The sequence below is a fragment of the Salvia hispanica genome, chromosome 4 (genome assembly GCF_023119035.1).
Source record: "Salvia hispanica cultivar TCC Black 2014 chromosome 4, UniMelb_Shisp_WGS_1.0, whole genome shotgun sequence".
In the NCBI taxonomy this organism is placed as follows: Eukaryota; Viridiplantae; Streptophyta; class Magnoliopsida; order Lamiales; family Lamiaceae; genus Salvia; species Salvia hispanica.
Genome location: NC_062968.1, coordinates 17,214,277 through 17,231,564, shown reverse-complemented (window position 1 = coordinate 17,231,564; position 17,288 = coordinate 17,214,277). Strand labels below are relative to the sequence as shown.

Below are 17,288 nucleotides of genomic sequence, written 5' to 3'. Positions count from 1 at the left end.
ATAGTATTTGAAATTAAGCCAATGTAAATTTTATAAATTAATACCGTAAAATTAGGATATTTTCATAATAAATAAAATTGATCCATAAATCAATGTAAATAAAACAAATTAGGGGAAAATACCAAAAAATGAGTCTTATAAGGAAGAAAGGGTCTCATTTTATTATGTTCATATTAATTAATGTAGATAATGATATAAATATGTACTCTCCCTGTCCCACAAAGATTGTCTTACTTTGGCCGGGTACGAGTTTTAAGAATTGTAATGAAAAGTGAGTTGAAAAAGTTATTGGAATGTGGGTCATACTTTTATATATTAGTTTTATAATAAAATGTGAGTAGGAATGAGTAAATAATGACAAAATTTTAATTAAATATGAAGTACCAGAACTTATTAGAAAATTACATAAGAAGTTGCTGACAGAAATGTGGCAGCAATCAAATGTCAGAAATGTGGCAGCAATCAAATGTGACAGAAATGTGGCAGCAATATAATTGTGTGACAAAAATGCGCTTTTAGGGCCAGAGGGTGTTTTGGTCCGAAAAACATGATTTGAGATTATATTTAACGTTATGGCGCTATTTTTTTTGTTAGGGGTTACTGGTGCAAGAAGTCAAAAAGTTAGGGATATTTGATGCAGTTCATTCTTTAATTAATTGTCCCACTAACATTTAGCCCAAAGAATTTCACTCATTTAACCTATAAAGCAATAAAAATATTTCATCGTCTTTTTCATCCTTCCGACATCGTGTGTGTTATAGTATTATTCTAAATGAATTTTTTAGTTTATATACTAGAAATATTGTGTTTCCACAAATTACAATTTGTTTGTTTGTTGTTATATGAGGATTCAATAATGTACATTTGACTCATAGCATGCATGCATGCATGTTTTAAATAAGATGAAGAAAAAGCATAAATCAAACGAAGGCAGAAAAAACAAACCAAATGCATAAATCGAATGCCCGGTGAAAAACGATGAAGAATTTGACCTTGATTCATGTAGCTAATAATCAATTCGCTCCATGTTAATAAAATCATTTTTTTTTTAAATTTTGGAAAAGTTCTAAGACAATTGAGTCATTTCTATTTTTGACAAAATTAACTCTCTTTTTTACTTTTTTTTTTCATATCTCTTATTGTATTCACCAATGTTTTAAAAACCGGACCGACAAGCGAACCGGTGAAGCTATCGGTTCACGGTTCAACTGGTCCGAACCGAAATACTGTAGCAATAATATATTTATTGCGTAAAAAATATATAATGCATTTTTAAATAAAGTAGAGTTCAAAATTAAAATCCAAAATATTTATCCTAGCATAATTCCCCAACTTTTGAAGTTAATGCTAATTGAATAAAAAAGAATGCCTCTAATGTTATTTAGAATAAAAATACTTCCCCAGACTTCTACATGCCACTTACCATATTAAATCCATATTTATTATACCCTAACCCTATTTTCAATCTCCACAACCCACCCTCCTTTCAGAAAATTGCCCCCTTTATGCTCACCATCTCAATTTCAACCTCCTCACTTTTGAGATATTCTTCCAACCTTTCTCAATTTTTTTAAATTTCTTATCCTCTCTCTCAATCTTGTGATGTTTATTGCTTTAGATATACAAATTTTCGATCTATTAGCAAGTAAGTTTAACATAAATGATATTTATTTTGAGGGATTGTGGAGATAGGGATGAAATTATATAGTGGGAAGGGATTACATTGTTGGATCTGAGAGTAAGCTGCACTGGTGGTTTCTAACGGGATCTGAATCAGAGATTATCAGAAAAAGTTCAAAAAAAACGGTTCAACCGGCCGGTTTGTCCGGTCCAATTGCTCAACGGTTTAAATGACCAAATCGAACCGGACAACCTACCGGTTCACGGCCGAACCGGCCAGTCCGATCCAGTTTTTAAAACACTGATGGTATTCACTATCCATTTAACACACTATTGATGTCTATATTAACAACAAACAGATGAAGTAATTTATTCGATAGAATAAAAACAAAAATGACATCAATTGTGAAACAACAATCCTGAATCACAATTCAAGTTAAAATCATGAAACAAAAATATCTAATGTTTCTAACTTTATTATATATTGTATATGTTACAATCTTTTATCAAATGTTTCTATTGGTGCAATTGGTAAGGATGGTCACCGGTAATTGTGTAGTCATAGCTTCATCCTAAGCCTGCATTATGAATTTTTTTTATCATTATGTCCAAAGATTTCTCTTGAATATGATGTTAATATTTTTCTTTATCTCATTAGATTTTCTCTTAAATATGTTTATGTTCTATTAGATTTTTCAATGTTAATAATTTCGTTTATTTTCTCTAGTAATTTAATCTTATTGCTAGTAATCTTGTACAAATAATTTTATTTTGTAATTATTAAGAATAATTTCCATAATTTAAGAACAATGTCATAGTACATTACTCTCTCCATTCCATAGTAATAATAGAGTCATTTCCCTTTTTAGTAAAAGTCAACACATTTTTTCACATCTACTTTACTCTTTGTTACTTTATTATCTCTTCATCTCTCTACCTTTTTCATTTTTCACTTTACTCTCTCTTTACTTAACTCACCTAAAACAATTTTTCTTAATCTCCATGCCGAAAAGAAATGCCTCTATTACTATGGAATAGAGGGAGTATTATTTAAAATAAATTTTAATGATATGCTATTTATTATTAAAAATCTAGAATAGAAAACAACTCTTTTATTTTCATAAATAAGTATATAATATAGCAAAATTAATTTTAATACTATGCTATTAAAAAAAAGGGGTAATTGCTTTTAAAGTCACCAACTTTCCATGAATTCTGGTTTTTCCCACGAACATTAAAAAGTTTGTGTAATGTCACAACTTTATTGTCGGTTGCCATTTTCCTATGTCAGGTTTTCCGGTCTGATTCAAACTGTTCGTTTCCTATTAAGACAATGTCCAAATTCTTTTATCTTACTATCGTTATCTTCGTCTTTGAAATAGCTTCGCGTGCGTACCTCGTACGCCTTAATCGGAACTCGGATGAAGAAGTTATGGCCATTTGATGAAGGTACGACCTTTGTGCGACCTTGTACTATCATAATGGCCATAACTTCTTCATCCGAGTTCCTATTGAGGCGTACAAGGTACCACGCGAAGCTATTTCAAAGACGAAGATAACGATAGTAAGATAAAAAAAATTTGGACATTGTCTTAATAGGAAACGAACAGTTTGAATCAGACCGGAAAACCTGACATGGGAAAATGGCAACCGACAATAAAGTTCGTGACATTACACGAACTTTTTAAAGTTCGTGGGAAAAACCGGAATTCATGGAAAGTTGGTGACTTTAAAAAGCAGTTACCCCTAAAAAAAATCTATTCTTTTAACTATATCGATGTTGACGTTGTCACTGTATCTCTATTTTAATTACATTCCTCTAATTATCTCATTGTCCATCTCTCGCGTTCATCTCTCTATTACTTATGTTCGAGTTAATTTCATGTCGTAGATACTAAAACAACTCGAGACCGAAGCAACTTAACAAAATTTAACAGTGATTTGGGCCCCATAATTAAAATCCTGTCTCCGCCACTGAAAAAATAATAGTGTTTCACACCAAACACGCCAATAAGATATAGATTTATTGGAGAGTCGGTCTAATAAATTTCCGCCGAAAATTATAGGATCAATACAACCCTACTCGTTAAGTTCATATTTTACAACAAACTTTGAAAATTATGAATTACACCCATAATTTTTTATTTTTCTAACCAATATCCCTATTTTAAAAGGTATATATAGAGGTGTATAGCTAATAGCCCAATATCCCTATTTTAAAAGGTTCATATATAGGGATGTATTCACATCCTTTTTGCATCTTTTGTTCTTTTTCCTTCTCAATCTCGGCCCTCCATTTTCAAGATCTGTTGATTGATCTTTATGATAGATTGAATTATTAAAATAATTAATTTAATTCGAAAAGGGCAGATTGGGGAGCTCAGATTTGCAACGGTTAATTTCATTCCTTAATTCTCTCCTTCTAGTTTGGTAAATATATAATCTTATTTATATTTTCCTTAATTAAATCTTTTCTCTCTTCCTATTTTACGGTAAATGTATTGCAATCGACATTCTTCTGCAATTCTTAGAGACGATCATGAAGTTCTCTTTTGAGAAGTTAATTTTGTATTCCTTCATTGATTTTGATGTTTTCAACTGTGGAAGAAGATTTTTTTTTTGTCGTTCTAGTCCAATTTAATTGTATATGATTCTAAAGTTTTGCAGCAATTTTTTTATGGAGTTCCTGTATTGATTGTTCATTGAGATGTATAATTTTGTGTATTAACACTTTATGCTTAGTTCACCCAACCATTCGTGATGTTTATATTTCAACGTTCATTTTTTTGCTTGAACCAATCCAAAATTTACAGTTTCTAATGATGTTGTTCGTGTGTATAATGTAAAACTTTCGTTTGTGTAATGTAGATAACACGTTCAGATTTGGCATGGACAACTCCTACATTTCCAAAAGGTAATGTACAATTTTAGTTATTTAATGTACCAATAGTATCTAATAATGTGCACGGATCAGTGAATAATGCAAAGATTGAAGAGAATAATGTTGAAAGGAAATTGAATTCATTCCCTTTGGGTTTAGCAATCCATGGGGCTAGGTTGTAGTACTCACTCACAAATGGAACCATCACAAAGGGCAGAGAGTTTGAATCATTCCCATTAGGTTTAGCAACCCATAGGGCTAGGTTATAGCACCACCACATGAATTAAATTTCATTTTTTTAAAGCTACTCATAAAATCACAACAAAAACGTCTCATAAACATATACTCCCTCCGTCCCATTGAAGATGACCCACTTTCCTTTTTAGTTTGTCCCAACTAAGATGACCCATTACTTAAAATGAAAGCACATTTATCTCTACTTTATTCCCTCTCTTACTTTACTCTCTCCTCTCAACACACAAAATAAATTTGCATAAAATCTCGTGCCGTCCAAGAAAGGGGTCATCTTGCTTGGGATGGAGGGAGTACATTACAGGACACAAATCGTCCATTACTGAGTAAATAAAATTCATTACACTGAAATATTTTTATGTTAAGGCGTGCAATGAGATGGACCATCACAATTGTAGAAACTGTCCAATGCTTAAAGAGATGGCGAAGGAGAAAGAGCTTCGTAAGGGCAAGAGGAAATGTTGATGTATTTTTTATTTTCGGTTTAGTCTTATTGTTCAATTCGTTGTTTTAGTCTTATTAGTCCTACCAGTGTCAACATTTTATGCATAATAATTTTACATTTTTAATCTGTTAATGTACATTATTATTCATAAAGTTGTACATTATTGTTCACAAGGACTTAACTTACTGTACATTATTATTCAAGTACAGTTCATTAATAAGCACATTCTGTACATTATCATGTTAATTACATCCATTATACAATTTTTGCGTCTTCATAAGAGGTACTCGTCTCGGTCCTTTGCTCAGCCAATCTCTCCCTGAACTTTTGCGCAATCACAATTGGAATAACATCATCGACCGCTTCGTCAATGTCCAACCTAGGCAGCGAAGCTGCTGTCCAAAAATCGGAGGTATCAATAATGTATCACATTTATATTATATAATGCATACTACTTGATGATTAATGTATAAATCCAAGCAAATAATGCACAAATGAACACCTCTGACTACCAAAATGTATAATTAAATGACGAATACATATGCAGAATAATGTAATTCTGCAAAAACAGGAAACCAATATATTACACATCATAGAATAATGTGCATAACTGATCTTATGATAATGTTGACAGAGCATATAATAATGCATATTTTCAACCTAATAATGTATATCTATGATGCCCAGTAAATCTTTGACTTACAAATCACCACATACATCAACAATGATTTACACAAACAATGCAACAAATGTACATAATAATGTGACAAAAACGGACAACACTTTAAGCAACAATTGAACAAAGATGGAATAGAGTGGTAATGCCAAAAATAAGGATACAAATGCACAAAAAATATTGAATAATGCACCAAAATAAGGGAGAAGATACTATCAGTTTGGTAAAATGTACATACATCAATAATTTGAAAGCCAACCAAATAATGCAGCATATGTACATAATAATGTGACAAAAACGGGCAACACTTCAAGTAACAATTGAACAGAGATGGAATAGAGTTGTAATGCAAACAATAAGGATACAAATGGACCAAAAATATTGACTAATGCACCAAAATAAGGGAGAAGATACTATCAGTTTGGTAAAATGTACATACATCAATAATGTTGAAAGCCAACAAAATAATGCAACAAATGTACATAGTAATGTGACAAAAACGGACAACACTTCAAGCAACAATTGAATAGAGTTGGAATAGAGTTGTAATGCAAAAAATAAGGATACAAATGCACAAAAAATACTGAATAATGCACCAAATTAAGGGAGAAGATACTATCAGTTTGGTAAAATGGCGCTGCATTCTCACCTTCGGTCTGCGTGGGCTGGATTTTGAAGGGGCGACCTCTTTTCGACATCCCAAAACTAACAAACACAACAACAACAGAAACCACTTTAGACTATACACCAGAACCAAAGCTAATTCGTCAACAGAACCCAAAAAAAACCATTCTTCATCTTAAATAAAATTACCAAAATCGTGACAAAAATAAAGCATCTACAAAAATTGAAAACCAAAACTCGTATTTTTACAGCAAAATCGACGAATTTAGGACGTCTTAAACCCCAAATTCGAACAACAAATCAAATACAACTCAGAAAACAACAATATACTTGAAAAATGGGATAACCCTACATCTAATGCTCACAATTTCATATTTTACCAAAAAAAACGCAAAAATAATTTGTGCATTATTGCAAATACGAACTCAATCGGCGAAAAAAAAGGATGATCGCTTACTGTGCCGAGCCGTTAATGACAAAAAAATGACGATTTGGAGTGTTTCTAACTACAAATCGAGAATTTAGAAGTACACCGTTTCCGTAGAAAGTAGATGAATCGACGTCCCACGGCGCAAGCGTAACTTGAACTCTGTGACTCTGAATCGCCGATTGAAGGCTCGATTCTGAGATAATTGACGGTAGCGATGGTTTCTCTCGGTTGTGGGAGGCGGCTAGGGTTTACTGGCTTTGAATGAGGGGAGAAGTTTTTCAATCGTGTTTTGATGGGATGGAGTGAGAGAGAGAATGAGAAGATGGAAGGACTAAGAAAATCCCGCTAAATTATCGGAGTTTCCGTTTTAAAACATTTCTCAGATTTTGTATGATTACTATTACACCCTCATAATGCACAACATATGACCAATAATGCAAATCAAGATTCATTTACCAAGATTGATCTTGACCATCCACTACTATAATCTAGTGGATGATATTAAGAAGAAAATAGTATCTAAAGGGGTAAAAGGAGCTTAATGCTCCCCTATATATATATATATATATATATATATATATGTAACGCCCCAGAATTTCGTTCCTTTCTTTCGAGATAAATCGGATTTATTAGCCTATTAATTTCGTTTAGAAGTGGTGTAATCGTACTTCCCTCGATGTATTTTCGGCTTATGGATAATCTAAGTATTTTAGGTTGGAAAATATAAAGTGCAAGAAAATTTTAAATCAAGGATAAAAGTAGAGAAAATACTTTTATTAGAAAAGTGAGGAAATGCACATGTGTATACTAAAGTACAACAAATTGGATTCAAGCACATGGGAGACCCTTCTCAAAGTGGAAAAAAAATAATGGTGGCTAGTTCTACTCTACGAAAATTGTTGTAGCTAATCTCAAGATAAAAAAAAAAAAAAACTAAGTTGCTTTGATCAAGGGAGCTGCAGTTCAAGATCTTCTCTTCTCTCCCCATCCTTCTCGATTCCACCCTCACCATGCTCCAAATGTGGCAGCCTATTCCTGCAAGTCAAGCACCAAAAGGGGTTAGTGATTTCCTCAACCAAAAAGATAAAGTCTTGGACCTTCATCAAAATAGTAAAGATGCCAAGTATGCTATGTCCCCATCAAACAATCAGCCAAGTCTAAGAAAAGAACAAGAATCAAGATATCCTCATATCTCTCCACTAGAATTTGAGATAATAGAATCTTCCATGAGAAGTCATCGCCTAAGCCCACAATAGAGAAGGCAGATTCTCTTCTCCCATCGATCAAGGCTGAGGAAACAGCCAAGAGAGACAACCATACATACACCAAAAGAGGTATGAAAGACATAAACATTAAACTCAAAAGAGGGAGAGCTGGCAGCCCCAAAATAGGAGCCTTTGCCTCCAAGTCTCAAGCACAAAAAGCCAAGAATAGAGCACTATATAAGCAGCCTCATCTCCCTTCTCCTCCCCACAAAATCGACACCCCAAACTCACATAAAGTCAAGGAATATAGCAAGGAAGGGAGGAGGAGCAAGGAGGAGATTTTGAGGCTGGACATCAGTCCCATCCGAGAGGATTCATCAAAGTGAGGTAACAACCTCAACACCCAATAACCTTTGCATCATGTAGAACAACAAATAGATAGCACAAGAATTTAGAAATTTCCATAGGATTCTCACAACCAAGTATGGAACAATAGCAGAACCCTCAAGTTCTCCCACAGTAAGCATGTGTAAGAAATAGAGACTCAATGCAGTGAGCTAAGTGCCCAATTGATAAATCAGTAACTAGTATTGCAAGAAAAGCAATCAAACCAAGGAAAGGAACCAATCCAGTAGGCTCTCAAAGATTTAGATCATGAGATTAACAAATGCTCCAACAAGATCATACCACATACCAACAATCACCAAGCTGCTGCCATAGCTCAAAGAAATGGAATCAGAGGGGAAGGGGGAAGGAGACTTAGCTTTGGAGTGAGGAGTATCTGGTAGAGCTGCCGGCGACGAGCGGGGGCCGATGGCGCAGGCAGACGGCGGTTCTGCTCGCCGAGGCCGACGGTGTGAGATGGCGGACTTCGGAGCTTCCCCACGCGAGCCGGAGAGAGCACGCGCAGCGCTAGGAGCTCCTCAACGCTTGCTCAGCGATGGCAGCGCTGCGATCTCCGAAGAAAGAGGGCGAGCTCGACAGAGAGGGCTCGACGAAGAGAGAGAACTTGAAGGAGAGAGAGAGCTCGCCGGAGGAGAAAACGGCGGTGGCGAATTCGCCGGAGGCGGCGACGAGCTGAGGATAGGAACCGTCGCTGCTTCTCTGTTCTTCTAATTTAGGGTTTTGAAATGGTTGAGTTTTGGAAGAAGAAGAGAGGGACGATGGGTTGATATAATTGGGCTGCACTATTTAACAAAAAGGTTGGGCCAACTTGTCAGTTAATTAAAGTTGGAATATTTTAAATAGTACGGGCTAAACCCATTTAATTAAAATAGAAGGTGGGCTGATTTTTATGAAAGAAATAAGTGGAGACTATTATTATTGTTGGGCCAAGATTTAATTATGGGAAGTGGGATTGGATTAATTTAAGGACTTGAGTTGGAGCTCAATTAATTAATTCCCGAATAATTGCTAAGTTTTCGAAGATGGAAAATTTTGAGTTGAAGCCCGAAAAGTCGATGTATAAATTCTGAATAATTTATGTAGATTCCGGGAAAATAAAGTAGTAGAGTGGGAGACGCGAAAGCCGACCGGCGTCGCCCCGCGACGCCATGGGCGGCCTTAAGAAAAATTCAAACAAAAGATTTAAGAAGGGATTTTCCAAGAATCCATATTTTATTAATTGCTCAAGTATTTGCTTTTAAGAAAATAGAACTTCTCCGAACTTAGTGAAGTGAATGAATAAATCCTACAACTTAGTGAAGCCCGAGAAAGGATTTGAGATCCTATGAGACCAGACTAAGGATATAGGTGTTATGTCATAGGGTGCATGCATTCTTTCTAAAGAGAAATAGTTCAAGTACTAATTAGCGTGCTACGCTATTTATTTTCAAAGGATAAACTGCTCAAGGGCAAGTGAGGCTAACGCAAATAATTGAATTAAGGAATAAGCATACCAGGTGGGCTTTCTTTTATATCCAGCACACTAGTGTGGATATAAAGCAAATACATTTGAAGTTATGAAAAATCATCTTTTCTCAAAATGGAGCTATGTTTCTTTTCAAAATTATTGTCATGCCATAAATGTATTTTTTGATAAATGAGATTGAATGTCATGGAATGGAATGGATTTATGAACGGAATGGATTCACGAATGGAATGGATTTATATATGGAATGGATTCACGAACGGAAATGGATTCACGAATGGAATGGATTTATAGATTGAATGGATTCACGAATGGAATGGATTTATAAATGAATGATGAATGATGAAAGAACCTAGTCTGTAGTCGAACTTTTAGCTCACAAAAGAACTTAGTAAGCTCGGGCCTTTTAAGAAAATCCCGGTGTGTTACTGTGATGGCTTGACAACTATATAATGTATGTTTTGTTTTCGGCACGTGTCCACTGAGTACTCCTGTACTCAGCCCTGCATGTATTTATAAATGTGCAGGTTGAACGTCAAGAGGATGGAGTGATGATCGGAGTCGATGTTATCAAGTTGATCTCCCAACGATTCGTGTCTTCATACACGAAGTCGTTTAGCAAGGACTTATTCCGTTGTGCTCTTAGAATTATAGAACCTCACCATCAACTCTGATTTATTTGAGGAGATGTCTATTCTGTTTTCAAGACCGTGTAATGAAATACTTGGCTTCTATGTTATCAATTGACTTGGCCTTATGAAATTCTCAAGTTCTAGCCCTTTTCTTTTCCCCGCTTCTTTAATCCCTCTTATTAGTCGCGGTTTACCCGCTTTCGCTATCCTTAGCAAAATGCGGTCGTGACATGGTGATAACCTAATAACCCTCATTTTATGGACGAAAAATATCATTTTATTGAACAGAATATCATTTTATGGAATAAAAATTTCATTTTATGCATGCTGAAAAAATATCATTTTATCGTGTATAAATATATCATTTTTAGTAAAAATGATACTTTTGACCCATAAAATGATAGGGTTATTAGGTTATCACATAAATATGAGTTATGATATAATCACACACACACACACACACACACACATATATATATATATATATATATAGGATTGTGATCAATTGAGATTATTTAGGCTAATTGAGAAATGAGATGCAATATCAGCCACCCATTTTTATTAAATGAGTGGTCCAGATTTTGCCACACAAAAAATATTTTTAGATTAATTTATTATGAAAGGGTATAATAGTCATTTCGTATTTTAATTAGATTCTTCATCTTCACCAAAAACCCCCAATCCATCTCCCAGTCGCCCTCCACCATCTCCACCATCAAAGTCCTAAAATCCAGGAACGGATCCCTCGAATTCATCGCCGCCACCAACGCCACGCTGCCGCCGCGCTCTGATTCTCTACCTCCGCCGCCTGATTATGCCTCCGCCAGCGCGAAACTCGTCGCGCTGGGCTCGAAGAAGAGGCTCTCCCGGTCTTCGTCGCCCTCCTCGATCAGGTGGTCTAATTGAGATCGATTAGTTGACATGCTCGTTCTGGCAGACATTGATCCAAACTCACCACCTCCATTTCACCACCTCCGATTCCAATCATGGACGCCGTATCAGAATGGGGAAACACTCCTCTCGCCGCCGTGGACCCCGAGATCCATGACCTCATCGAGAAGGAGAAGCGCCGCCAGTGCCGCGGCATCGAGCTCATCGCCTTCGAGAATTTCACCTCCTTCGCCGTGATTGAAGCTCTCGGCAGCGCGATCACCAACAAGTACTCCGAGGGCATGCCTGCAACCGCTACTACGGCGGCAACGAGTACATCGACCAGATCGAGAACCTCACCCGCTCGCGCGCCCTCCAGGCCTACCGCCTCGAACCAGCCAGTTGGGGCGTCAATGTCAAGCCCTACAGCGGCTCACCGGTGAACTTCGCCGCCTACACGACGGTTCTCAACACGCACGACCGGATCTGCCATCCGGCGGCCATCTCACACACGGGTACTACACCTCCGGCAGTAAGAAGATCAGCGCTAGGGGTGTCGAAACGGGTAGCGGGTAACGGGTAATCCCGAACCCGACCCGATACCCGCCGGGTATCGGGTACCCGTTACCCGATGGAATCGGGAAACGGGTCGGGGTCGGGTATATTTATTTTGGCTTTTGCGGGTATCGGGTATCCCGATACCCGACCGGGTAATCCCGATAGTCCCGAAATACCCGATATGTATATTAATATTTTCTAATTTTTTATTTTTAATTTTAATACTTACTGATTGGGATGACTCAAAAGTCATAATGTAATTTTTTATTAAGCGTATTTTTAAATTTTTAACTTGTGATTAAGGTTAAGTATTTTTATCTTTTTCCGCCTTATTCTCTTCTCCCACTCTACGATTCAACTCCAGTCTCCTCCACCAGCGGCTTGCAGCTGATCGTATGATTATTTAATCTTCTAAGTTCTTATTCATTCTAGAATTTTGATGTGAAACTGTAATAATATGAAAGGTTCAAAATTTAGAAATAGATGAAGACAAATCACATGGCTTCATCTCAATTCTCAATAAAATTAAATTAATAAAAACAAAGTTTCAAGTTAGCAAGTACTACTTAAAAAAAAATCATCCAAAAATATCATAATCCATATAACAGTTCATGTGAAATCATATATAGGAGTAGAAGTGTGCAAACAATTTGCAAATAATTAAAAAAGGTTTGAAAAAAAAAACATGTTTCGGGTCGGGTACCCGCAGTGTCGGGTGCGGGATACCCGACTCGGGTATCGAGTAATACCCGATTCACTGCGGGACGGGTATCGGGATTAACATTTTGGCCGAAATCGGGTGCGGGTACCCGACTCGTCGGGTGCGGGTACCCGCGGGTACCCGTTTCGACACCCCTAATCAGCGCCACCTCGATCTACTTCGAGATCTTGCCGTACAAGGTTGATTCGAAGACCGGCTACATTGATTACGATAGGTTGGAGGAGAAGGCGCTTGACTTCAGGCCTAAGTTGATTATCTGCGGAGGGAGTGCTTACCCTAGGGATTGGGATTACAAGAGGTTCAGATCGGTTGTTGAAAAGTGCGGCGCGCTTCTGCTCTGCGATATGGCGCACATTAGCGGCCTCATTGCTGCTCAGGTGCGTAAACATTCGATCTCGATCTGACTTAGTTGTTCATAACTTTACTGTTCAATTTGCTCTGCATATACATTTGCGTTTTGTGCTGTGGAATCTGAGTTCTGCGCACTTTCATTGGTGCTTCAGTTGCAAGTATGTTTTATTTAGAGTAATAGAATCTGCGTAATGTTGTTAATTACAACTGGTGATGGAGTTTGTATTGTGGAATCAGAGATATGTGCATTTTCAAATTTCAATGGTTCTTTAGTTGCATGTATATGTTCGATTTAGACGAAATAATCAATATACTAATAGATCTGCATAATGTTGTTAATTACAACTGCTGATGGAGTTTGGATATGCATGTTAATTTTATTTCGTGCTTTTGCCTCAAGTCTTTTTGTTAGTATTGTTGATTCTCACTGCTATTGTTGATTGTTATAGGAAGCGGCTGATCCATTTGAGTACTGCAACTTGGTATATTGACAGATCGAAGATGTGATCTACTTCGTGGTGTTCTACTTCCGCGAGCATCACTCTGTGGTGTTCTACTTCTCCAGCAAGGAAGGGGAGCCGATCGGATCGAATCCTCTGCTCAACAAATTCATCAACGGATTGGGTGAATATCGCTACAACCGATTCAAAATCGTGAATAAAATCGTGAAAGAATCGAGGATTCTGAAGAAGGCGGTGGGGAGATACTCGGTGTGTCTGCTCGGCAAGGCTGTGAACTGCTGCTACCACCGAGGAGCAGATTATCTGGAAATCGATGTCGACATCGGCAGCTCCACCGTCGCCTCCGCGATTTTGCGGCTAGCGTGAGGGTGCGTAAAGGCGGCTACAGTGGATTTGGGGTTCTGAGTGGAGGGGCAGACGGAGGAGGAGCTGCCGGAGAAACTATTTGGCGCGCGGTGAGGATCTTCCAGATGGAGATGAGATCGGCGAATTTTGTAGATGTCGCCACGCCGTTGCCGGTAACCAGTAATAAAGTCTTCCCCGTCAATAGTGATAAACATTGGTTTTATTTCATTTTTCCTTCAATTTGAGGTGGTAATTAAGCTTCTAAAAGTTTGATGATTTTTGTTCCAATCTGCAATGACAATTGTTGAATGTTAATATTAATTCTATGGATTCGATTTCTCTAAAATCGAAAGCAAATTGCAATTAATTTGTGAAATATATGGATGTAGTTTTTAATTCGATTGTGTTGCTGGAATTTTTGAGTTGTGTAGATAAGGTGTTTGTGATATTGCCTAAAATATTATTGTTGACATAAATTATATAAGTTGTTGACATGAAAATGTTTATTTTTGACATGAATTATATAGCTCGTTGACATAATAACGTTTGTTATTGACATGAATTATATAGTTCGTTGACATAAATTTTATGAAAATTGTTGTTGACATAAATTATATGTTGACATGAATTATATGTAAAAAGTTGTTGTTGACATAAATAATATACGTCGTTGACATGAAAATATTTGTCGTTGACATTAATTATTTGTGAAATGTTATTGTTGACATAATAGTTGACATAAATAAAGTTTGTTGTTGACATCGTAGTTGACATAAATAAAGTTTCTTGTTGACATCGTAGTTGACATAAATAACGTTTGTTATTGACATGAATTATATAGCTTGTTGACATAATAACGTTTGTTATTGACATGAATTATATAAGTCGTTGGCATAAATTTTATGAAAATTGTGGTTGACATAAATTATATGTAAAACATTGTTGTTGACATGAATTATATGTAAAACGTTATTGTTGACATAAATAATATACGTCGTTGACATGAAAATATTTGCCGTTGACATTAATTATTTGTGAAATGTTATTGTTGACATAATAGTTGACATAAAGAAAGTTTGTTGTTGACATCGTAGTTAACATAAATAAAGTTTGTTGTTGACATCGTATTTGACATAAATAACGTTTGTTATTGACATTTGTCGTTGACATTAATTATAAGTGTTATTTTTTAGTTGTTGACATTTTAATACGAGTTGTTGACATTCGATAATCTCGGTATTGATATGTGAATTGTAATTGTTATTTTTTAGTTGTTGACATTTTAATACGAGTTGTTGACATTCGATATTCTCGGTATTGATATGTGAATTGTAAGTGTTATTTTTTAGTTGACATTTTAATACGAGTTGTTGACATTCGATAATCTCGGTATTGATATGTAAATTATAAGTGTTATTTGTTTAGTTGTTGACATTTTAATACGAGTTGTTGACATTCGATATTCTCGGTATTGATATGTGAATTGTAAGTGTTATTTTTTAGTTGACATTTTAATACGAGTTGTTGACATTCGATAATCTCGGTATTGATATGTAATTATAAGTGTTATTTGTTTAGTTGTTGACAATTTAATACGAGTTGTTGACATTCGATATTCTCGGTATTGATATGTGAATTGCAAGTGTTATTTTTTAGTTGTTGACATTTTAATACGAGTTGTTGACATTCGATATTCTCGGTATTGATATGCGAATTATAAGTGTTATAGTTGTTGACATTTTAATAAGTGTTATTTTATTGAATGTTGAAGATTTGAAGATTTGAATGTTGAAGATTTGAAGATTTGAAGATTTGAATGTTGAAGAGATTTGAAGATTTAATGTTGAAGATTTGAAGATTTGAATGTTGAAGAGATTTGAAGATTTGAATGTTGAAGATTTGAAGATTCGAAGATTTAAATTTGAAGATTTGAAGATTTGAAGATTTGAAGATGTGAATGTTGAAGATTTGAAGATTTGAAGAATTGAATGTTGAAGATTTGAAGATTTGAAGATATGAATGTTGAAGATTTGAAGATTTGAATGTTGAAGATTTGAATGTTGAAGATTTGAAGACTTTGTAGCTAGAGTTTTAGAGAGGATTTTAGAAAATGATTTCAAACACAATTTAATGAAAAGACAATTATACCCCCTTGTTGACATAATGTGGTATTTGTTGACATTTTGTTAATTTTGTGGATTAGTGGCTCATATTGCATCTCATTTCTCAATTTAGCTAAATAATCTCAACATAACAAGACCCTATATATATATATATATATATATATATATATATATAGGGTAGCATTAAGGTCCTTTTGCCCCTCTTAGTGTTTATTTCCTTCTTAATATCATCCATTAGATTGATGGAATGGACGGACTAGATTAAGAGGACATATATGATCCCGTGTTGCATTATTAGTTCAATTTTGTGCATTATAAGGGTATAATGGTAAACAAACAGATGATTCCACACGTTTCAAACAGAATGAGCGAGAATTCAGGGGGCTATTCATTGCTACCGATTCACATTCCATCCAATCACTCTCTGTAACAGCCCGACATTTCTAGGGTATAATAAATACGACGACTGTTAACTAGGCGAACTTAAGGCAACAAGAAATGTAGACTAGGGTTTCATTTAAAGAGATTTGACCAAGTGTTTAATGAAGATCAACGCAACAAGTCAACGGCTTTAAATACGAAGATCAAGATTTAATAGATAGCATAGGCTAAGCTCAAAAATCAAAGGTTTATTGTAGCTCCAACAAAACGCAATAATTTCCCAATATTCCAATAGGTTCAAACCAACCAAAGATAATAAGTTTCAAAACATTCAGCGGAAGCAATCCAAGAGAAAGCGAAGCCATGTATGAAGACACGACTACACTCAAAATCCCAACCATCCATATTATTCGATTCAACCATCTCAACACCATCGACCGCCCGTTGCCGCTTAACCTGCACATAGGGAAAACACATGCTTGGGCTGAGTATTTTAAACATACTCAGTGGACTCATGCCAAAACATTTTATAGTTATGCCACCCTTACCATAGTGAACTCGAGGTTTTGCATTTATTTAAAGATAAGCATCGAGTATCACAAAATATATCATGGACTGGCCAGTCAAATAATACCTCCCATTTTCTCATCAATTATCATTTCATATGGTGCGACGAAGTGTGGCCACACTTTCGCCCACGAGATCGGCCGACTAGCAAGGACGGCTCCCGATCTCCCGTGTACACTAGCCTGATAGGGTTTGCGGCCCTACTCAGACCCGAATTCGTTTTTATAGCCCTTTAGCCTAATGGAGCATACTCACAATCTAGGCATCAGACACACA

At 35.9% G+C, this 17,288-nt stretch overlaps 2 long non-coding RNA genes and 1 pseudogene across 2 annotated transcripts; 2 read left to right on the top strand and 1 right to left on the bottom strand.

Moving 5' to 3' along the window:
- Positions 1 to 7,687: 7,687 nt before the first annotated feature.
- LOC125223179 lies at positions 7,688 to 9,309 on the bottom strand. The gene is made up of 2 exons (XR_007176677.1): positions 8,828 to 9,309; positions 7,688 to 7,963 (listed from the first exon to the last, which is right to left on the bottom strand). It is a non-coding gene; the product is annotated as an uncharacterized LOC125223179 (long non-coding RNA).
- LOC125223178 lies at positions 7,960 to 10,756 on the top strand. The gene is made up of 2 exons (XR_007176676.1): positions 7,960 to 8,520; positions 10,531 to 10,756. It is a non-coding gene; the product is annotated as an uncharacterized LOC125223178 (long non-coding RNA).
- Positions 10,757 to 11,191: 435 nt separating this feature from the next.
- Positions 11,192 to 14,258, top strand: LOC125223177 (annotated as a pseudogene).
- The last annotated feature ends 3,030 nt before the right edge of the window (positions 14,259 to 17,288 follow it).